Source organism: Muntiacus reevesi, chromosome 15 (genome assembly GCF_963930625.1).
Source record: "Muntiacus reevesi chromosome 15, mMunRee1.1, whole genome shotgun sequence".
Classification (NCBI taxonomy): Eukaryota; Metazoa; Chordata; class Mammalia; order Artiodactyla; family Cervidae; genus Muntiacus; species Muntiacus reevesi.
The window spans coordinates 22,746,245-22,771,477 of NC_089263.1; the positions used below are offsets into that span (position 1 = coordinate 22,746,245).

The following is a 25,233-nucleotide window of genomic DNA, read 5'->3' on the forward strand; positions in this document are numbered from 1 at the left end:
TTCCTCCTTTTTGAAAAAAGATTATTTGATGTGAACCATTTTTAAAGTCTTTATTGAATTTGTTATGATATTGTTTTTCTTTAAAATAAATTTTTTTTGGCCCCAAGGCATGTGGGGCCTTAGCTCCCCAACCAAGGACTGAACCTACGTCCTCTGCATTGGAAGGTATATCCTTAACCACTGGACCACCAGGGAAGTCCCAGATCCATTATTATTATATACATTAATTATTACATGACTGAAATACAGCACTTTTAATAACCTTTTAATAATCTCCTCACACGATTATAAAATTGCGTGTTATATTTTCAGACTAGTGTTAATTAGACTCTAGTAACTCATATCTACGTTTTAATCAGTTTCCCTTGCCTCCAACCATAATAGGCAAAGAAATTAGATAGTTGTAAACATCAAACTCATTACAAATGTATATGCTTTTCTTTAGGGAAACAAATGAGTATATCATTCAAAAGGCAAAGGAAAGCACACTTTTTTTAAAAGGTACTAAAATCAAAAGAGGGTGATGTTAGATTCCTGATTTCACTCATTTAAATTGAAGGCAAATGAACACAAGGGTAGAAGAGATAAAAATGGAGTGATGAGGGAACCAACTCTTACCCAAAGGGAGATGATATAGGTAAAAATAGAATGTAAGAGCAGTTACAACACCATAGAAGAGTTAAAAACTAAGTACAAACAGCAACAAACAGAACAGGAAATACATAAATAAAAATCCCATAATCACCAGGCAAATATTAAGGCATCTCCCAGAATGCTGATGAAAAGGATAAGGAAATTCAAATAAGACAGTTAATAATACATGTGGAGATCAAAGAATAATGTTCTAATACATGGCTTGTGTTTTTAACTGTATAGAAGGAAACTTTTCTGAGATGAAGACAGATTGCCACACAAAGATTACAGAGGTTCATTTCAGGCAAAATCACGGAAAAGAACCACACACATAAACACATGCAGACCAATTATCTGAAGTACAAAGATTTAGAACTAATCCTACAAGCTTCTAGACAGGAGAAACATACATGATTACAAACTAAGGAAAACCCTTCTAGCCAAGAATGACTTTATTATTTTTATGTTATCCATTTTGTTTTTCTTAATTTTGTGTTATTTCTCCTTTGTTTCTTTTTTCTTTTGCTAAGACCTATCAGAGTTTTATTCATGCTATTGCTGCTTTTTTCCAAATAACTATGTTTAAATTTAGCCTTTCAAGTGTTTTTAGATATCCTAATGAACAAAATTCTGCTTTCACTTAGATTAACTTTTTTTTTCTAAATTCCTTAGGTATATTTTGCTTTCCTATTGTCAGGAGTTGAATGTTTGTTCAGTTCCTTCCTATTCATGCTTCCTTGTGAAATTTCCTTTAATTATAGCTTAAACTGTATATTTTAACATAAGGCATTCTTTTTATTTCATTTTCATTATTTTCCATATAACCCACAATCATGGATTTTATTTCACCTTACATCCGGTAATCATTGGCTTAGCAAAGAGGCCTGTTTCATTTTGCATATGACTGGACTTATTTCATTTCTACTTTTTTTACATATTCCATTTTATTGCATTGTGATAAAAATGTAGTATATAGTTTAATATGGGTAATTTACTGACTTTTCTTTGTGAGCTAGTATATGGAAATATTTTTGAACTTATGCCTGGGTTTCTTTTTTCTAAGATATGCTTTCTGTTTGGAAAGCATATGGTTGAATATACATCTATTAGAGTAACTATATTGAGTATATCTCATTTATATAACGTTACTGATTTCATTTCACTTTCAATAGTTCTTGAGTTGACTTTCTTAAATGTTTAGATCATAATTTCTTCAAATAATTATAGTTTTGTCTCATCTTTTATAGTCTTTGTAACACTTTTCTTATGGCATTAGCTCTGTATATACACAGAATTTATACACAGAATTTTTATATGGTTCTATTATTCCTTCCTTATTTCAATAAGATGTTTAACACTAATAGGATACTAACAATATTCATAAAGAAATTTTCCTTATGGTATTACTGAACTGAAAAAAATTGATTGGTATTCGGGCGCTGGAGTGGCTATGAGGAGATATCCCACATCCAAGGGAAAGGAGAAGCCCAGCAAGACTCCTTGTCTAACTCAATGAAACTATGAACCATGCCGTGTAGGGCTACCCAAGACAGATGGGTCATGGTGGAGAGTTCTGAAAAAACATAGTCCACTGGAGAAGGGAATGGCAAACCACTTCAGTATTCTTGCCTTGAGAAAGCCATGAACAGTATGAAAAGGCAAAAAGATAGGACACTGAAAGATGAAGTCCCCAGGTCGGTAGGTGCCCAATATGCTACTGGAGATCAGTGGAGAAATAATTCCAGAAAGAATGAAGAGACAGAGCCAAAGCAAAAACAGCAGCCAGTTGTGGATGTGAATGGTGATAGAAGTAAAGTCCGATGCTGTAAAGAGCAAAATTGCATAGGAACCTGGAATGTTAAGTCCATGAATCAAGGCAAATTGGAAGCAGGCAAACAGGAGATGGCAACAGTGAACATGGACATTTTAGGAATCAGCGAACTAAAATGGACTTGAAGGGGTGAATTTAACTCAGATGACCATTATATCTACTACTGTGGGCAAGAATCCCTTAGAAGAAATGGAGAACCCTCAGAGTCAATAAGAGAGTCCGAAATGCAGTAGTTGAATGCAGTCTCAAAAACGACAGAATGACCTCTGTTCATTTCCAAGGCAAACCATTCAATATCACAGGAATCCAAGCCTATGCACCAACCAATAATGCTGAAGAAGCTGAAGCTGAATGGTGCTATGAAGACCTACAAGACCTTCTAGAACCAACACCCAAAATACATGTCCTTTTCATTATAGGGGACTAGAATGCAAAAGTAGAAAGTCAGGAAACACTTGGAGTAACAGGCAAATTTGGCCTTGGAGTATGGAAAGAAGCAAGGCAAAGGTTAATAGAGTTTTGCCAAGAGAACACACTGGTCATAGCAAATACCCTCTTCCAACAACACAAGAGAAGACTCTACACATGGACATGACCAGATAGTCAACACCAAAATCAGACTGATTATATTCTTTGCAGCCAAAGATGGAGAAGCTCTATACAGTCAGCAAAAACAAGACTGGGAGCTGACTGTGGCTCAGATCTTGAACTCCTTATTGCCAAATTGAGACTGAAATTGAAGAAAGTAGGGAAAACCATTAGACCACTCAGGCATGACCTAAATCAAATCCCTTACGATTATACAGTGAAAGTGAGAAATAGATTTAAGGGACTAGATCTGATAGACAGCGTGTCTGAAGAACTATGGACGGAAGTTCGTGACATCATACAGGAGGCAGTGATCAAGCCCATCCCCAAGAAAAAGAAATGTAAAAAGGCAAAATGGTTGTCTGAGGAGGTCTTACACAAATAGCTGTGAAAAGAAGAGAAGCAAAAGGCAAAGGAGGAAAGGAAAGATATGCCCATTTGAATGAAGAGTTCCAAAGAATAGCAAGGAGAGATAAGAAAGCCTTCCTCAGTCATTAATGCAAAGAAATAGAGGCAAACAATAGAATGGGAAAGACTAGTGATCTCTTTAAGAAAATTAGAGATACGAAGACAACATTTCATGCAAAGATGGGCACAATAAAGGACAGAAATGGTATGAACCTAACAGAAGCAGAAGATATTAAGAAGAGGTAGAAAGCATATACAGAGGAACTGTACAAAAAAGATCTTCAAGACCCAGATAATCATGATGGTATGATCACTCACCTAGAGCCAGCTCCTGGAATGTGAAGTCAAGTGGGCCTTAGGAAGCATCACTACGAACAAAGCTATTGAAGGTGATGGAATTCCAGTTGAGCTATTTCAAATCCTGAAAGATGATGCTGTGAAAGTGCTGCACTCAATATGCCAGCAAATTTGGAAAACTCAACAGTGTCCACAGGACTGGAAAAGGTCAGTTTTCAACCCAATCCCAAAGAAAGGCAATGCCAAACTACCACACAATTGCACTCATGTCACACGCTAGTAAAGTAATGCTCAAAATTCTCCAAGCCAGGCTTCAATAGTACATGAACCATGAACTTACAGATGTTCAAGCTGGATTTAGAAAAGGCAGAGGAACCAGAGACCAAATTGCCAACATTCGATGGATCATCAAAAAAGCAAGAGAGTTCCAGAAAAACATCTATTTCTGCTTTAATGACTATGCCAAAGCCTTTGACTGTGTGTATCACAACGAACTGTGGAAAATTCTTCAAGAGATGGGAATACCAGACAACCTGACCTGCCTCTTGAGAAATCTGTATGCAGGTCAGGAAGCAACAGTTAGAACTGGACATGGAACAACAGACTGGTTCCAAATCTGAAAAGGAGTACATCAAGGCTGTATATTGTCACCCTGCTTATTTAACTTATATTCAGAGTACATCATGAGAAAAGTTGGGCTGGATGAAGCACAACTGGAATCAAGATTGCCCGGAGAAATATCGATAACCTCAGATATGCAGATGACACTGCCCTTATGGCAGAAAGCAAAGAACTAAAATGTTTCTTGATGAAAGTGAAAGAGGAGAGTGAAAAAGTTGGCTTAAAGCTTAACATTCACAAAACTAAGATCATGGCATCTGGTCCCATCACCTCATGGGAAATATACGGGGAAACACTGAAAACAGTGACAGACTTCATTTTTTTTGGACTCCAAAACCAGTGCAGATGGTGACTGTAGCCATGAAATTAGAAGACGCTTGCTCCTTGGAAGAAAAGTTATGACCAACCTAGACAGCATATTAAAAAAAAGAGACATTACTTTGTCAACAAAGGTCCATCTAGTTAAAGCTATGGTTTTCCAGTAGTCGTGTATGGATGTGAGAGTTGGACCATAAAGAAACCTGAGCACCGAAGAACTGATGCTTTTGAACTGTGGTGTTGGAGAAGACTCTTGAGTGCCCCTTGGACTGCAAGGAGATCCAGCCAGTCCATCCTAAAGGAAATCAGTCCTGAATATTCATTGGAAGGACTGATGTTGAAGCTGAAACGCCAATACTTTGGCCACCTGATGCAAAGAACTGACTCACTGGAAAAGATCCTGATGCTGGCAAAGATTGAAGGTGGGAGGAGAAGGGGATGACAGAGGATGAGATAGTTGGATGGCATCACCGACTCAATGGACATGAGTTTGAGTAAACTCTGGGAGTTGGTGATGGACAGGGAGGCCTGGCATGCTGCAGTCCATAGGGCTGCAAAGAGTCAGACATGACTGAGTGACTGAACTGAACTGACTGATTCCATGTTAAATAGGGCTTCCCTGGTGGTTCAGAGGGTAAAGAATCTATCTGCAATGCAGGAGTCCCAGGTATGATCTCTGGGTCAGGAAGATCCCTGGAGAAAAGAATGGTAACCCACTCCAGTATTCTTGTCTGGGAAGTCCCATGAACAGAGGAGCCTGGCAGGTTACAGTCCATGGGGTTGTGGAGAGTTGGACTGATAGAATAAACACACAAGTTAAATATACCACATGCCTTCATGACAACTTTTGAGACAATGCTAAAGTTTTTTTTAATGACTAAATTTTTCATCTAATAATGACTGAAGGATAAGCTATTTTTCATCCCTAGGAAAACCACATTTGGTCATGATGTATTAACCTTAAAAAAAAAAAACTCCTGGATTTCATTGAATAATATTTAGGATTTTAGACTTTGGTTCATGAGATTGAAGTATAATTTTCTTCTCCATGCTTTCTTTGATATGTCAGTATTATACTAGTCTTTTAGAAAGCTTTCCATCTCTTTCTACACTCTAGAATAGTTTATATTACATAGGAAATACATGTTCCTTTAAATGTTTGTTAGAATTCATATCGAAAAATACATTGATGACTTTCTAATTAACAGATAATTGACTGCTTTTTCAACTTTTCCAATGGATATTGCTCTATTTATGCTTCCTTTTTTATTTTAGGAGTTTAAGTTTTATTTTACAATTATCCACTGTATTCAATTTTTCCATTTTATTATAAAATTACACATTGTAACTGCTCATAATTCATAATCCTTTCTATAGCTGTTACATTGCTTCTGATTATTTGTGTCTTCTTTATTCCTTAATCAGTTCAGTTCAATTCAGTTGCTCAGTCGTGTCCGACTCTTTGTGACCCCATGAATCGAAGCATGCCAGGCCTCCCTGTCCATCACCAACTCCTGGAATCCACCCAAACTCATGTCCATAGAGTCAGTGCTGCCATCCAACCATCTCATCCTCTGTCTTCCCCTTCTCCTCCTGCCCTCAATCTTTCCCAGCATCAGGGTCTTTGCAAATGAGTCAGCTCCTGGCATCAGGTGGCCAAAGTATTGGAGTTTCAGCTTCAACATCAGTCCTTCCAATGAACACCCAGGACTGATCTCCTTTAGGATGGAATGGTTGGATCTCCTTGCAGTCCAAGGGACTCTCAAGAGTCTTCTCCAGCACCACAGTTCAAAAGCATCAATTCTCCGGCACTCAGCTTTCTTTATAGTCCAACTCTCACATCCATACATGACCACTGGAAAAACCATAGCCTTGACTAGACGGACCTTTGTTGGCAAAGTAATGTCTCTGCTTTTTAATATGCTGTCTAGGTTCGTCACAATTTTCCTTCCAAGGAGTAAGTGTCTTTTAATTTCATGGCTGCAATTACCATCTGCAGTGATTTTGGAGCCCCCCAAAATAAAGTCTGACACTGTTTCCACTGTTTCCCCATCTATTTCCCATGAAGTGATGGGACCGGCCACCATGATCTTAATTTTCTGAATGTTGAGCTTTAAGCCAACTTTTTCACTCTCCTCTTTCACTTTCATCAAGAGGCTCTTTAGTTCTTCACTTTCTGCCATAAGGGTGGTGTCATCTGGGTATCTGGCAATCTTGATTCCAGCTTGTGCTTCTTCCAGCCCAGCATTTCTCATGATGTACTCTGCATATAAGTTAAATAAGCAGGGTGACAATATACAGCCTTGATGTACTCCTTTTCCTATTTAGAACCAATGTCCAGTTCCATGTACAGTTCTAACTGTTGCTTCCTGACCTGCACACAGGTTTCTCAAGAGACAGGTCAGGTGGTCTGGTATTCCCATCTCTTGAAGAATTTTGCACAGTTTATTGTGATTCACACAGTCAAAGGCTTTGGCATAGTCAATAAAGCAGAAATAGATATTTTTCTGGAACTCTCTTGCTTTTTCCATGACCCAGCGGATGTTGGCAATTTGATCTCTGGTTCCTCTGCCTCTTCTAAAACCAGCTTGAACATCTGGAAGTTCACGGTTCACGTATTGCTGAAGCCTGGCTTGGAGAATTTTAAGCATTACTTTAGTAGCGTGTGAGATGAGTGCAATTGTGTGGTAGTTTGAGCATTCTTTGTCATTGCCTTTCTGGGATTGGGTTGAAAACTGACCTTTTCCAGTCCTGTGGCCACTGTTGAATTTTCCATATTTGCTGGCATATTGAGTGTGGCACTTTCACAGCGTCATTTTTCAGGATTTGAAATAGCTCAACTGGAATTCCATCACCTCCACTAGCTTTGTTCACAGTGATGCTTCGTAAGGCCCACTTGACTTCACATTCCAGCATGTCTGGCTCTAGGTGAGTGATCACACCATCGTGATTATCTGGGTTGCGAAAATCTTTTTTGTACAGTTCTTCTATGTATTCTTGCCACCTCTTCTTAATATTTTCTGCTTCTGTCAGGTCCATACCATTTCTGTCCTCTACTGAGCCCAGCTTTACATGAAATATTCCCTTGGTATCTCTAATTTTCTTGAAGAGATCGCTAGTCTTTCCCATTCTATTGTTTTCCTCTGTTTCTTTGCACTGATCACTGAGGAAGGCTTTCTTTTCTCTCCTTGCTATTCTTTGGAACTCTGCATTCAAATGGGAATATCTTTCCTTTTCTCCTTTGCTTTTCACTTCCCATCTTGTCACAGCTATTTGTAAAGCCTCCTCAGACAGCCATTTTGCTTTTTGCATTTCTTTTTCTTGGGGATGGTCTTGATACCTGTCTCCTGTACAACGTTACGAACCTCCATCCATAGTTCATCAGGCACTCTGTCTATCAGATCTAGTCCCTTAAATCTATTTCTCACTTTCACTGTATAGTCATAAGGGATTTGATTTAGGTCATACCTGAATGGTCTAGTGGTTTTCTCCACTTTCTCCAATTTCAGTCTGAATGTGGCAATAAGGAGCTCATGATCCGAGCCACAGTCAGCTCCTGGTCTTGTTTTTGCTGACTGTATAGAGCTTCTCCATCTTTGGCTGCAAAGAATATAATCAGTCTGATTTTGGTGTCGACCATCTGGTCATGTCCATGTGTAGAGTCTTCTCTTGTGTTGTTGGAAGAAGGTATTTGCTTAATCAGACTTGTCAAAAGTCAGTGTATTCTACTGGTTTTCTTAAAGAAAGATTTTTTAGCTATATTAATGAAATATATTGTTTTTTGGATGTTACTCTTCTGTTTTGTCATTTTTTTATGCTTATCTTTACTTCCTTTGTGTTACCTTGACATCTCCTTTTATACTTTTTGAGTTGAACATTTGTTCATTTATTTTTATTTTAAATCTTCCCTGCTTTTGAGACCAAAACCTTTCTTTCAGTACTGCTTTTATATAGGGTCTAATTTTTAAAATATAACTATCTATCTGATCGTTAGCTATTCTACATCTTTCATGGTACAACTAATCACTGGCAGGACCTCAATGCCAGGACTAACAGAGAATCCAATATAATCCCTGCAGGATTACTAAAGAATGGAAGGACTGCTTTCCCCTATTTTGGACTCTAAATTATTACACAAGATGATATGTCAGATAAACCTGAGGGAAATTTTTGAGAATACTGCTCATTTGTGCCTTAGCAGTATACAGGTTAGTCTATTTTGTTCTTCCTGTCCTTATGATGCCTATTGTAGATCAAATCAGAAGGGAATATTTCTCCCTTGTTCGCACAATATGCATAGCTTCCCCATATCCCTTCTGCAAGTAATTAGATCAAAGTAAAAGAGACTGAGGGCTTTCCAGGTGGCACAGAGGTAAAGATTCCACCTGCCAAGCAGGAGACAAGGGTTTGATCCCTGGGTCGGGAAGATCCCCTGGAGAAGGAAATGCCAACCCACTCCAGTATTCTTCTCTGGATAATCCCATGGACAGAAGAACCTGGTGGGCTACAGTCCATGGGGTCGCAAAAAGTCGGACATGACTTAGTGACTGAGCATGCACCAAAGGAACTGAGGCACTTGCAAACCTTATTGGTAACCTCTGTCTAGGCAAAGACTCCTTCAAATTCTACTGTATGTCTTAAAGGTGAGGATTCCTTCTTGTTACCAGTAGATTGTGAATATTTCAAACCCAGTTAATTTACTGAGAGTTATTTGGTAGCTGGTTTGACAATCGCTAGGCTTCCCGGTGGCTCAGACTGTAAAGAATCTGCCTGTGATACAGAAGACCTAGGTTCGATCCCTAGGTTGGGAAGATCCCCTGGAGAAGGAAATGGCAACCCACTCCAGTACTTTTGCCTGAGAAATCCCATGGACGGAGGAGCCTGATGGGCTACAGTCTATAAGGTCTCAAAGAGTCAGACATGACTGAAGGACTCACACTTTTCACTTTGACAGACATTGCTCAAAGCAAAATACAAACAAACAAGCATTTAAGCTACTGAGATGCAAAAATCATACATATGTTTTAGTTTATGAAAAATTTTTCATTGACCCCAGAAGTATCTTTATAAATCTTATAAAAAGAATTTTAATGGGAGAAGCTTCTGGAACATGATCATTTATATGAATCTGGTAAGCAGGTTAAGGAATCCCAACATTGGAATGTTTCATTTTCAAAATCAAACATCTCCATCTTTGTGGACTAAAGCCTGCTTTTCAAAATAAGATCCGTAGCTTTTTCCATCTTAAAGGAAGGAACATATTTCTGCTTCTGAGAAACACTTAGGTTATTATCTTATGGTTCCCACAAATTAGGTAACTGATTGGGTTTATCCTTCTAAGTTGGCTGGGTGTATGCCTCCAAATTGGCTTCTAGAAAGCTCAGATTTAAATATGTACCCCCTCATATTCTGTAGTATGCATGTAGACCTCTCTGGTGTGCATATCTATTTTAGTCTTATCCCTGGCTATAACATATTTTATTTTAGCCTTTTTTTGGCTATCACATATGCCTCTATTTTTGTCTTTTCTTTGTCACCTACTGCTGGGTTATTTCATATTAGATTTTATATATCTTTATAGGCTGCCTTGTTTAAAATTAGATATAATTTAAAAAAAAATAAAAACTCTTATTCTGCAATATTAGCATAGTGAGGCTGCCTGATACAGTTTTACTCTTCACTAGATATATACAATTATGGGTGAAGCTCAGAAAATAGCACATCAGAAAACCAGTACAGGGAGTAAAGTCTCCCCACTTTCTGGAGACATTCAAAGAAAAGCTGGGGGACTTCATATCAGAGATGCATTATCAAATGTGGCATCTCTTCCCCCGCTACCAGCAGAGGAGAAGTTGGAGAAAAGATACTTCTACCACCGGCAACGATCATTCACTAGGTGAGATGTGAATTACCCAGGGTGCCCATGATGCTCTCTGGGATCTGAAAAGGAGACTCATTTCTCCTTAGCTCCAACAATGATTTGTGCTTACATAGTTTAGAAGAGAAATGTTCTAACTCCTTTGTACCTTGGTGTGTTCATATCTACAAACCATGAGTCTATTTACTGAGCATCTCTTCCTCCCAGAAATGGCTACACCTATACCTGAGCTGGCACATATAAGTGAGCAGAGGCAACTTGCCACAAAACAGGCACACAGGTGTTGTGATGCTGAAGAGTTATGGCAATTTGATCAAGGAACTACTATATGAGCATCTCCAAGCCCAGGGAACCTGGACTCCCATTCCCAGCTTTCCTAGCTCTGATCTTGTTTTGCCCATACCAACTTAGAGACAGCTTGAGGATGAAAAATAATTTAATTAACAGAATGCTATTTTTTAGGTTATGATTCTTGTCAATGTCATTAATTACAGAATAATGTCTACAAATCCAACTTAGCATAATAGGTGACTCAATAATTCCTGTGTGCTCCAGCTCAGTTGCCATGTCGTGTCCAACTCTTTGGGACCCTGTGCACAGCAGCCCATGAGATTTCCCAGGCAAGAATACTGGAGTGGGTTACCAATCATTTTCTCCTCCAGGGGATCTTCCTGACCCAGGGATCAAACCTGCATCTCCTGCATTGGTGTTCTTTATCACTGAGCCACCTGGGAAGCCCCAGTAAATCCTTACAATTGCTATAATCAATCAGATCACAAAAACTCAAAAGAGAATTCTTTTTTTTTTTTTCCTGAAAACTGTAAAATATGTGTTGGAGACTTTTTCTGCTTGAAAGAACCCACACAGATGCATCATAAATTGCTGCCATTAAAAATTACTATTTGGACTTAATATTGTTTTGAGTTCATAGTCTATATTTTATAGTTACACTCTTTCAAGTTGTAAAGCATTATCATAAAACAAAAAATATTAACAATGTTTGTCTCAGAGACTCACTATTCCCTTTATGCTAGGAGGCTCACCACACTTTCCTCCGGTCTGAACACCAACCTTTAATTAAATGTCTGTCTGCAATGTCTATTCCTCATATACCATTCCAGATGTCTATCCAGTGAGAAGGGGTCCCTGGACCATTTTGTGGTTGATGTCCAAGTCACTTTCCTGCTTTTACTGGGCAGTAAGCCAAATAAATGATCTAAAGCATTCAAAGTAGACATCAAAATTAATAAATTTTATTCATATGAAATTCAGGATCATGCACCCTGTTTTATGAAGCATGAGTGCTGTCAACAAACTAGAGGAGATTTTTTTAAATAAAGTCATCCCCCTTTAAATTTACTCAACACCATTGTTCCAGACAGGGAGACAGCTTCCTTCAGACAAAGCAGAGTGAGTATGGCATAATCATTTGAAAGATTTGAGCTAAAATGTAGCTTATTGCAGAGCAAGTTATTTTCCAAACCTCTAGACCCACAAACTTTCTCTGGTGAGTTAAAATGACATTAAATTCCATGCATATGTGTGCAGCCCACAAAAACACCAAAGGACAATGAATTTAGCACCAGTCCAGGATTCCAATCACAGTGAGAAGCTGTGACTCACAGTTTCTTCCCATCAAGGGCAGTACCTAATGTGTAGACACCCAAGTTCCTCACCTCCAGGAAGAAAACGTTCCTCTCTAATTCTCTGCTTTCCATCAACACCTTCAGCCTAGCATCACATTAGGATTAGTTTTGACCATTCTTCTCTCCTGCTGGGCTGCAAGCTAGTTGAAAACAGAAACTGTCTTGTTACTAGTTTCATCACCAAGAGCTTCTGTATCATAGGTGATCAATTTGTTGGATTGAATAAAAGATCTAGTCCATTTTTGTTCAGGAGGGTTTAAGGAGACATTTCACATTACCTTTCCCATTACATTCTTGTGATTACACCCAGTCAAATTTAATGAAATGCTGAAAATGGAAATAATGTGGCAGGTCATAATAAATGCCAGTTCAGGAATGCCTTAAAAGTGTGTTTCTCCAATACAATGCAGTATTGTGCTCTTTCCAAGGGCCATAACTTACCCAACCCATTTTGACAGATTCTAATGAACCAAATGTCGTGTGTGACAATATCGATTACCTGTGCTCACTGCAGTTTGACAGCAATTGCATCCAGAGAAACACTGTATCCTAAGCTGACTGTTTCTAAAGAAACATACCCCTTTCACACAAAGAAAGATAAACAGGAGTGAATGATGATCTGATGAAAATCCAATCTGATTTAAGAAGTAGAAAGATAACCTAGCACAAATGAGGAAAACTCAATAAATTCCATGAAATTCCAATGGGAGAAAAATAACAGCTTTCTGGAATATGATCAACTGGTTAAAACAGAGCGGAACATTGTTTACATAGCTTCTAATATAGTTCTACAGCATTTCCTGTAATTTATACTTACTATTAAGGATAAAAGCTACAACCTTGGTATATATTATTGCCCATTATTCAAATGGAATAGAGTGTTCTTAGAAAATCCATTTTTAAGGAAGAACATGGATCCCAACACGTTCCTTTAATTTCCACTTTTACACGTATGTTCTGATCTGATAAAGGAAGCATCTGTTAGATGGATGAAATATATAGAGATGACTCATTTATCTGACACTGTTAGGGAAGTGAGTAATTTTCCAGATAAAGAAGGATGCCCTCCAGAGTCTCATTTTTAGCTTAACTCTTTTAAAATGGAAAGCATACATTAAAGTCTTTAAATTAGGGACCTAGGAAATAAACTTGACAACTTCTTGATGCTCAGCATCATTTCAGGGACCATGACATAGATATACTACCATGTGTAAAATAAATAGCTATGGGAACCTGCTGCATAACACAGGGAGCTCAGCTCCATGTTTTGTGATAACCTAGAGGGATAGGATGGGGGTGGGAGGGAGGCTCAAGAGAGAGAGAATATATGTATATACATCGCTGATTTCACTTTGTTGTATAGCAGAAACTAACACAGCATTGTAAAACATTTATACTCCAATAACAAAATTTTAAAAATAAATAAATAAAAAGCTAACTGCCCCTAAGCACTAAGCTTTTGAGTCCTCAAGGATGGTTTTGGCTTTGTTGTGAAACTGAACTATGGTCTCTCAAACCCCAATCTCCACCCTACATTCTGCCCCAATTCTTGCCCCTTTGCCGCACACAGTGACCCAGCACCACTCTAAGGAGGATTCTCCAGCCTCAGTCCTCTGTTCAACACTCCTGGCTGTGGATGGCATTTCAGATTCAGCTCTGCAGGCTTTATTCCTGGAGTTCCCACCTGGACAATGCATCGGTTTGGAACCTCCTTCCCAGGTGACTCAGTCATAAAGAATCTACCTGCCAATGCAGGAGATGCAAGAGATGCAGATTCTATTTCTGGGTTGGGAAGATCCTCTGGAGAAGGAAATGCCATCCCACTCCAGTATTCTTGCCTGGAGAATCCCATGGACAGAGGAGCCTGGCGGGCTGCAGTCCATAGGGTTGCAAAGAGTCAGACACAACTGAGCGACTGAACACAGCACATTTAAGACAAGAGAGGTGACCAGTGCTCCTGGTCTTATCACTAGCGCCTTCTCTGGGTAATCAGTACCCATAAGTGACCTAGCACCTTCTAAAATGTTCCATATCATTTTTAAACATCAGATTTTTTATGTCAGTTTTTTGGGTTGGCCAAAGAGTTCACTCAGGTTTTTCCATAAAATGTTACAGAAAAACCCAAACAAACTTTTTGGCCAACTGAATATCCATGGTGTTATCCATATTGTAAAGAAAAATGTTAGGACCTACAGGTCGGCTACCACACCACTAGATTACCTGCTCTTTGACAATTCTGTCTCTCTGAAATTAATGCAAAAAGCCTAGTCCTGGGTGGTCTTTTTCAATTTGAGATCCAGAGAAGTACAGTATTTTTGAATTTTTTATGCTGAGTTTCCATTGCTGACATAATCTGAAAAATTAATCTAAGCATGTTACGGCTCAGCTGAGGGGTGGGGGGGCACATCTAACAGCCAAACGGTGCCCCTGTTCCCTTTTGTGTTTATATTGCTGATTGTTTTCAAGTTGATGGGTCACCCAAAGTGATGGGTTTTACTTTCAAGGAAATCTTTCCCAAACCAGGGTCAAGTTCTCAGGTTTTGAGCATTACTGCAAGGGAACATTTCCAGAAGGTCCTCTTCCCAAAGTCAAACATGTCCAACCTCAATTTTTAATACCCTTTACATCACAAAATTATTCTATTAAATGATTTAACATGAACAACTTTAATGAGTAATGCAAATTACTGTTTCAAACTAACACTTTATTGATTAGCATTTGTATCAATAGATAGATATTCATGTTCACGTTACAGTATGAATTTCACCCGAATGTAGGGTGAAGGGAATCAATGCGTGTGGGTTTATGTAGGGGAAATTGAACACCTGCACATAAACATCTCCCAAGGCTGAATCCTGCAGACATCTGTGCTCTATAAAGTGAAAAAAGGAAAAGGTTTCCATAGGAAAATAAAGTTTCTCCATAAAAGACAAAAGTAAAGGTGAGGTCTTCTGCCATATTAGTGAAGTTCTTCAAAGAAAGACAAGAAAAGAAATGACCCACAAGGCATCAAACTTGGTGGTCGCGTATTCAGTGTGAACCTTGATTATATCCATTCCCTAATCTTTTCCATTTATTAAAACTGCCCCCACCCTTCAAAGTATTCCAGTATTGTTAGCCACTCCCCCGAGTGACCCTTCCTCACTATTTATAAAGAATATTTATCATGTTTTAATGATCAAAATATTGTACAGTCATCTGTAGAAAGCCTAGAGAATATACTTAAAAGAAAATTTAAAACATGCATAATTCTGCAGTCCAAAGATAACCACTGTTAACAGCTTGGGGTATTTCTTGGTGTTTTTCTTTCTGTCCACATATGAAAAAAATTGGAGACTTCTATGATTTTGTGACCCAACCTTACAATCTATGGATATAATGTTAATGTTTCCCATGTTATTTTGAAAGTGCACATATAATAAAAATTTTGTAATAGTCCATGTGAGAAATTCCATAATTTATTCAACCATTTCCTTATGGTTTAATATTTAAATTGTTCCTGGTTGTCACATATTATGAATAATAATGAGATCAATGTAATTTTGCATAAAACTTAAAAAAAAAAAAACTTTAAAATATTCCCTTGACTAATTCCCAGAAAAGACATAAGTTGGCTGAAAGTAAACATATTTTTCAGGTTCTGAATAAAGATTACAAAACTGCTTATCAAAAAGCATTGCACATATTATTATTCAATAGCATCACATAGCCTAACTTTTTGTGTCACAATTGCCAGCACAAGGTTTTCATATTTTTCCTTTTTTAAAGTAAAGTTGGGGGGGCATGCTATTTGGTCATTGCTTGGATTTACATTTTATTGATTACAAGTAAAGTGGAGTTTTTCCACATGAGCTAACAGGTTTTTTGCTTTCCTTTTAGAAGAATACGTTATTTTCCTTTATTATTTTTTTAACTTTTCCTTACAAAGTATTTTACACAGTATTTTAGCATAATTTGTATATATCATTTTCCTTTAACTTTTCATATGAATGATTTTCAGTAAATACACATTTTTAAGCCTTCTAAATAGTCAAACCTACCAATACACTCTATTTTCCATTCATTCTAAGTTTCTCCATTAGAAATTTGAGAAACATCTACTTTTACAGTCTTATTATATTTTTATGGTTTAATTTTTATTTAACTCTTCAATCCATATGGAATTTATTTTGGCATATGGAAAAGACTTTAAATTAACTTTCTCTAAATAGTTAACCCACTGTTCTATGCCACATGTTGAATATAGTAAATGTATACATTTACTGAAAGTATTTGAGACTATAAGTTTACCTCTCAATATAGATTGTAGTTAATTATGATTTTTTGATACAGTATTCTCTTTTCGGTTATTTCCTACAAAGTGTGTAATTATATTTCTCATGTCCTCTTTGGCCAATAATTGCTTTAGGAGAATATTTTTAAATGTCCAAGAGTTCATACTTTTTGTCTTAAAAACATATTGTCTTAATGTTTATTTGGATTATTTAGATTCAGAGAACTTGGGCTACATTCATCTCCATATGCTAATTTTTCTACATTTGCATTCCCTAAATTCTAAGATGCTGCTTCTCACTTTTTTAAAAAAATCAGAATGCAATATAATTAACACATATATTAGCAATATTTGTGGATTTTCTTCACAAAATCTTTTAGTAAATCAAAAGTGACTTATAGCACTTATTTAATTTCTTCTCTTCCACTCAATCTCTTTTGTCATTTGTGAGCATATATTAATAAGTTAGCTCTCTGAGACCTGTATAACATAGCTACCATCTTATTCTCATCAATTTTATTACCCTGTCCTTTTCCTCTGTTACTAAGTTTCTGAAATTTATTTTCATAATCCAATTTTCTGTGAAACCAGAATACTTAATACTGACTACATCTTGATTTCTTTGAAATTGTGTGTGTGTGTTTGCTCACCCACTCTCTGCGGCCCCATGGACTGTAGCCTGCCAGGCTCCTCTGTCCATGGGATTCTCCAGGCAAGAATACTGGAATGGGTGCCATTTCCTGCTCAAGGAGATCTTCCCAATCCAGAGATCAAACTGACATCAATGAACAAGTATTTTGGTAGAGGGGAGGAAGCAGAGGAGGATGTTCTAAGCAACCAGGACAATTTGTGTAAAGACACAGATGAAGAAGAGCCACATGAATGGACACACAAAAGCCTTATTAATAAAACCAGGCCTAGACTTCCCTGGTGGTCCAGGGGTTAAGAATCCACCTGTCAATGCAGAGGACGGGGGTTCGATCCCTAGTCAAGGAACTAAGATCCCATGTGCCACAGGGCAACTAAGCCCGTGTGTGCCAACTACTGAGCCTGAGAGACACAGCTAAGACTTGACACAGCTAAATAAATAAATTATTTTTGTTTAAGTTTTGGCTTTTTCCCCAAACTTATTTATTTTTAATCAAAGGAAAATTACTTCACAATATGGTATTGACCTCTGCCATACCTCAACATGAGTCAGCCATAGGTATACATGTGTCCCCTCTGCCTTTAACTTCCCTCCCACCTCCCACCCCTTCCCACCCGTATAGGTTGTTATCGAACCCTGGTTTGAGTTCCCTGAGCCATACAGTGAATTCCCAATGGTTATCTATTTTACATATGGTATATGCTTCCATGTTACCCTCTCAAAAAACCCAGGCCTGGAAATTTATTGGAAGACAATGCCAAGAGAATGTCCAGGTGGGACACCCCTAACAGCTACACTCTTGCTCCCCACTGGGTCCTGGAATGACCCACCAGGCACAGGAGCCAGCAGCACCTCGACCTCAGGCCCACTGATCTCAACTGGTAACTCCAGCCCAAGCGTGCACAGAAATGTCCAGGCTGGAAAGCTGAGTGACCACCTGTCCCAGTTTGCCTGGATGATTCCAGTCCCAAGAAAACTGGGACAGTTGGTCACCCTACGAAAGTGGACATGAGACTTACCTTAAAAGTATCATAAAAGGTTAGATAGAAAATAACACTAGAGACACTTTTAAAGATATTTATGATTTCTTTATTTGGCTGTGCTGGCTCTTAGTTGTGGCATGTGGGATCTTAGTTCCCTAACCAGCGACTGACCCCATGTCCCCTGCATTGACAACATGGAGTCTTAGCCACTGGACCACCAGGGAAGTCTCTGTGGACACTTTCAAGGTACTTTTCCAACTGGTCTCAGGCATCCATGTGCCAGAACCATTCGCCTACCACCTGAACAGCCCTCAAGAGGCCTCTGCTACCCAAAGTCCACATCCAAGAAATACTGTCCAGAGTGATACAGCCTCAAGCATGAGCAGACAAAAGCATCCATGGAATGACCCAAACCTCCCAGAGCCTTAGCCCCACAAGAACCTCTTTGCAAGCCATGCCTGTACTTTTGTGCTGTAGGCCAGCACTTGCCCAACCAAAAACAACATTTCCAAACTCCAAATCAGCCAATCAAAACATAATGCTTAAAACCTCTCATGATAGGATATAAATTCCACTATTGCCTGGACATCTAGCCCTTCCAACTTCAACTTGCAGAGAGTCAGCAAAGTCTTTTCTGGCCTGACATGGCTCTCTCACCCAGCCAGCAAATCCACTCACCTTTGTCTTATAGCTCTTTCCATCTCTGTTCTTCCTCCTTGACAAGAGAAAGAAATAACATGCTTCCATCCAGTCTTCTACCTGCCACCTACTCCCCATCCTCATAGCAAGCTGAAAGGCCAGCTTCCTGGCCCTAGCCCTGCCTTGGTTCAAGACAGCAGACACCACTAAAATCTACTCACATTGCTATGCCTGAAGCGGAAGAGACCACAGTAGATTGTGAATTATGACATTCATTTAAAAGAAACTTATATTTTGTAGCAGAGAAGAGGGGCCCAATGGCTTTCGTGTGTGTGTGTGTGTGTGTGTGTCCCAATAAAGTTTTACTTAAAAAACTTAAGACTGGGGCAGGTTTTGTACTTTGTAGGCTACTGATTTAAGTGACTTGTTCAAGGTCATAGGTCTGATGAGTATCAGAATTTGGATAGAATTCAGATCTCCTGACTTCCAATGTGCTTTTCCATTCCACTATGTTGTTGCCTTTATAATTTAGTTTGCATTCATCACACACTATCTTGTTTTATTATTAATCTTATATGGCTACTTATGATCTTTTGGTAGTCCAAGAGGCAGTGGACATCCAAGGATCGAGGGTGACACAGTAGAGCGATTAGAAGTAACCTAGTCTCAAAGTGCTTGAAAACCTAGTGCATCCTGGGCAGGGACAGGTCAGACCTCAGAGAGAAGAGAAATCTGGGCACGGGCAGCAAGGGCTGCATTGGGAACTGTTTGGAACTTCAACAGCTTGTATCTGCCATTTAACTCACCTGATGAACGTAATTTGAAAAATTACACAGTACTCCAAAAATGAGTCAAAGAAGACAGCATTAGAAGAGGAAAATGTCTGCATGGTTCAAAAGCTCAAGTGACTCTCCATTAACCAATCTTTTTCTTTTATGCTTGAGAATGAGCTGATGTGCAAAAAACTCCATGATAATGAAATTCAGAATGCACGTATACCACAGTGAATCAGAGCAGAACATATAGCTACATGTGCAGTATTCATGTATCTGCAATGTGCCTGAATTAGGAATCAAGTACAAGTCATTCCCATTAATGTGTTCCTGTCTCCTAGCATCGATCTAATGAGAAAGCAAGCTCATGGTCTAACTCTTTGGAATACTGAAGGAGCCTAACTACATTTGACCAAGATTACTCACTAACAAAGGAATGAACTATTCAAATTCAAATGGCTCGCTGCTTAAAAACATTATACACACAGGCCAGAAACAACAAAGAAAACTCTCCTATGCAGAGAACATGTGAGCTGCCCATTTGGATCCCCAGAGACACTGGCAACGTCCTATAGGTTCAAGGGTCTTGTCCATCTCCCTTCATGAGAAACTTCAGAAGCTGGTATATACTTCCCAGGTTAAAAACAATTATATGAATAACTTGGGAACATCAAGTGATATTTCTGAGGCCTGCCAACAGTTTAACCACAATGAAGCTCCCGGCCAAGATATTCATGAAAAGTTCAGAAGAAGTTACTCTGAGAAAGATGGACTTGCAGCAAACAGATTTCTTGTCCTTAGAAAGAATACATAAATCAATACTCAAACAAGCAAAATGAAAATTCAGTTTGTTCATAATCATTGAAGAAAAAAGACATTTAGAAGCAGTTTAGAAAGAAGACTCCACAAAGAGTTCATTATTAACATGTTATTGTTACGATGCATATTAAAAATTCATTCAAACATTGCTCTCATACTTTTCCTTCCCGCAGATTAGATGTAAAAAATGTCTTAACTGAGCTGCAGGGCAAAAAACAGACACTTGGCTTTGCTACTTCTTGGCTGTGTGATCTTGGGTAAGACACTGTTCCTCTCTAGAGCTCCACTTCCTCACCTGAAAAAACAGAATGCCTAAACTTCCTTCCAACTCTGTCATTCTATAATTCCAGGGCCACACATCCTCCCTGCTGATGGAAATAGTAAAGAAAATACAAACTGAAGTGGCATTTTGAGACAAGAAATCATACAAGTAGCCAAAGAGTTAACTTGACTCCAATGATGAAGTTATGATACCTCAGATGACGTTATTCTAATTTTTGACAAACAGAGAATTTTACAATCATAGAGTTTTACAGATGTAGAATGATTCACATCAAACTCTGAATTTGACTTAGGAAAGGAAATGAAACTCTTGAAAATAATGCTGTCTAAGGTGAGAGGGGGTATGGAGGAAGGAGATGCTAGAAGTCAGACTTTAAGAGCTAAAAGGAGGAGGAAAAATTAGCAGGAGAAAATAAGAATTTGGAAATCAAGTAGTCACTGAAAGCAAAGGTAGATGAGAGCATAGGTGACAGTGATTTTAACTTGAAAAAAAAAATCTTGAATCCACTTAAATGTGGGCAGAAAGAGACAAAATAAATACCAGATCAGTCAGTGACAGATGGTGACAGGGAAGAAGAGATGATGGGTATAAACAGTATAAAAGGATCTCTGCAGGGGACTTCTCTGGCTGTCCAGTGGTTAGGACTCCATGCTTCCAATGCAGGGGGTTCAGGTTCTATCCCTGGTGGGGAAGCTAAGATCCCACATGCATTGAAGCCACAAAACCAACAAAATATAAAAGGGCCTCTGCAACACAAAATCCAGGTGGTTCTTTCCCAAATGTCCATAAGTTTACATTAAAACTTATCCTAGGTTAATTAAGCTCTAATACTTTGGCCACCTGATGCCAAGAGCCAACACACTGGAAAAGACCCTGGTGCTGGGAAAAATTGAGGGCAGGAGAAGAAGGGGGGAGAATGAGATGGTGGGGTGGCATCACCAACTTGATGGACATGAGTTTCAGCAAACTGCAGGAGACAGTGAAGGACAGGGAAGCCTGACGTGCTGCAGTCCATGAGGTTACAAAGAGTCAGACATGACTTAGCAGAGTGTCTATTTCCTTGACTCCTGAAATGTGGCATTTGAGAAAAGTCTCACCAGCTATAAAATTCTATGATTCTCTAACTAATAGTTTACTGCATCACTGGCATGACTGCCTTGATCATCAGTATGATCCAATTAACACTCTGCAATGTAGAATATGTCTGTAGTTTCGAAAAGTAGACTATTTAGGACAGGAAGGAGTTTGGAACATGAAACACAGTCACTTTGTTTTTCAAAACAAATGAGGGGGCTTCTCTGGTGGCTCAGGAGTAAAGAATCTGCCTGCCAATGCAGGAGACATTGGTTCCATCCCTGGTTTGGGAAGATCCCACATGCCATGGGGCAAGTAAGCCCATGTGCCATAACTGCTGAGCCAGAGCCCTAGAGCTCAGTGCTCTGCAACTAGAAGCCACCAGAGTAAGAAGTCTGTGTACCGCAACTAGAGAGCAGCCCCTGCTCATGGCAACTAAAGAAAAGCCCGCACAGCAACAAATACCCAGCAGAGGCAAAAATATTTCTTTTTAAAAAAATGAGGACTCTGAGGTCCAAAGATGCTGAATGACTTTGTTAAATTACAAGTCAATTAGTGGCAGAAGCAAGACAAAGGCTGCCTGACCAGTCCTGCCTGCACCAAAATGCATGGCTACCAGTTGGCTTCAGGATGGCACACTTCACTAGAAGCTGCCCCAGTCCCCTTACAACCCATAGTGCGCTTTTTATGTGACTCATTAAACACAGCCTACATCACAGCTGGGCTTTACTGGCCTCGGGGCTCTTAGTTTTCCAGACATCTAATCCAGGGGACCTTGGAAGAGTGGCCTGAAGGTTGTCATGAAAACACACCAGAATCGAGTACTTTAAAAAGTCCTACAGGGTCATCGAAGACAGCAAGTATCTACACACTGTCTGCCTCCTTCCCATTTTATCAAACGAATATTCGATAGGCGGAAGTTCCTAGTGAACCCAGTCCTGACCCACAACTTCGGGAACCAGACAGCAGCCTCCACAGCATAAGCACCTTGTCACTCTGGCTTCAGGCTGCTGGGACAGTGGGATGGCTGCCCTGAAAACCTCTGAGAGGCAACCTGGGGATTTCTGTGTAGGAGCGATGCTGCCTGCCACGCAATGTGCTGCCACCTGCTCCGAGATGAGACAGTTGGTTGCAGATAGCACAAGGTACAGACATTAAAACCTGAACTACATTGGATCCAGCAACCTGGTTGATTCTCTAGATATCATAATGTGGGAAAGAAGTTGAACACAGATGAGTATGTGCTGTATGATCCCATCAAACTGGGTCATTTGTGGAGAAGTGGATGGACCTAGAGTCTGTCATACCGAGTGAAGTTATAAGTCAGAAAGAGAAAGACAAATATTGCATGTTAACATGTATATCTAGAAAAATACGGATAAACCTCTTTGCAGGGCAAGAATAGACACAGCGACATGGAAAACAAACAAATGGACATCAAGTGGGAAAAGAGTGTGAAATAAATTGGTAGATTGGGCTTGACATACATATACTATTGATACTACATATAAAATAGATAATTAATGAGAACCTACTGTTTAGCACAGGGAACTGTACTCAGTGCTCTGTAGTGACCTAAATGGGAAGGAAATCCAAAAAAGAGGGAGTATACGTATATGTAGCCCAGCGGTGGCCTGGTGGCCCAGCAGTCAAGAATCCACCTGCAATGCAGAAGACGCAGGAGACTCAGGTTCAGTCCCTGGGTCAGGAAGATCCCCTGGAGGAGGGCATGGCAACCCACTCCAGTATTCTTGCCTAGTGAATGCCATGGACAGAGGAGTCTGGTGGGCTACTGTCCATGGGGTCGCAAAGAGTCAGACACGTCTGAAACAGCTGAGCCTGCAGGCACATGTGTACGTGTGACTGATTTACTTCGCTGGACAGCACAAACACAACACTGTAAGGCAATTATATCCCAATTTAAAAAAACAGAAAAAATAAAATAAAAGCCAAAATGAATCTATAACCGTGATAGAAGTCAGACTAGTGATTACTTCCTGGGTGAGAGATATTGACCAGAAGGGGTCCATGGAGCTTCCTAGGGTGGGGGAATGTTTGAGTGCTGGATCTGGGTGGTAGTTACACAGGCATAAAGATATTTAAAAACTGGTCAACTTCTACACTTCAGATATGGGTGTCATTTACTATAATTATGTTATACTTTAATTAACAATGAATTTAACATATTGTGTGCAGACCCTTGATATGAATGGAGAGTATGCTTCTTCCTTTTCTTTTCCATAAGAGTATCTGAGATTCTCCAAATTGAATCTTTTCAAATAATATTACTAGCAATAACAATAGCTACATGAAGTACTTTTATGCATCAGAACCTGTGCAGGCAGACATAGGAATTACCTGAATTATCTCCTTTGATTCTTAAAACACTTCCGTGAGGTTGACCAATACCATCATGTATCTCACAGATGACAAAACTAAGGCAACACAGAAGTGAAGTAACTTGTCCAAAGTCACACAGCAAGTAAAATATCAGAACTGAAATTCAAACCCAAAGCAGTCTGGCTCCTGAGTCTATGTTCTTAACTTTTCGTCACATTTGATGGTATGTTGCAGGAAGGGGGAAGTTTTCAAACTGAGGAATATTTTATCTAACTTTTCTCTGATATTACAGTGCAGTTTGCACACTCAGCATGAAGAGGAAAAAGGATCCAGGGCTTGGGCTGAAAGGTTAACAATTCTCTAGTTGATTACATTCTTGAGATTCATTCAATGGATACACCTAGTTTGGTACAAATGCCTCTTTTTTTTTGCCTTTAATAGCAGAGGGTAGGTGCTATTATTGGCTTGTTATAGCACAGTGGGAGCAACACAGAATGTTTTCACAGGCTATCCACTGGGCCCTCTAGAACACTATGTCCTAGGACAGAATTTCCACCGCATGCCATATGCTTTTAAGGTCTGCCTTAGGCTTTTTGGAAAGACTGAAGGGGCTTACTTTCCTCTTCAGATAGCTTTTATATTGTTATGATATTAAATATAATTTATCTGTAGAAGCTGGAGAAGGCATTAACCACTCTTTAATTAAAAAACACAAAGCTCGTGATTTTCCAGACATCCTCTTCTATCCTTTATTGGCTCCTCAATTAGTTTCTCTGAAGCTTTCCTAAGGAAACCTATTAAATCATTAATTTCTCAATTAAAAGGAGACATAAATCATAGCTGAAGCTCCAACACTTTGGCCACCTGACACAAAGAGCTGACTCACTGGGAAAGATCCTGATGCTGAGAAAGATTGAGGGCAGGAGAAAAAGAGGGCAACAGAGGATGAGATGGTTGGATGGCATCACTGACTCAATGGACATAAGTTTCAACAAACTCCAGGAGACAGTGAAAGACAGGGAAGCCTGGTGTGCTGCAGTCCATGGGTTGCAAAGAGTAAGTCACGATTTAGTGACTGAACAACAACAACAAATCATAGATCCTCTAAAAATCCATCCAGGAGAAAGGGCAGAAAGCAACTTGATGGTTTAGCCCCTCTTAGCAAACAGGCCCAAAGCAT

General features: G+C 39.2%; 1 protein-coding gene across 3 annotated transcripts in view; it reads right to left on the reverse strand.

Moving 5' to 3' along the window:
* ADAMTSL3 (ADAMTS like 3) overlaps window positions 1-25,233 on the reverse strand; it is a 361,288-nt gene that overhangs the window by 276,332 nt on the left and 59,723 nt on the right. The window lies entirely within an intron of this gene.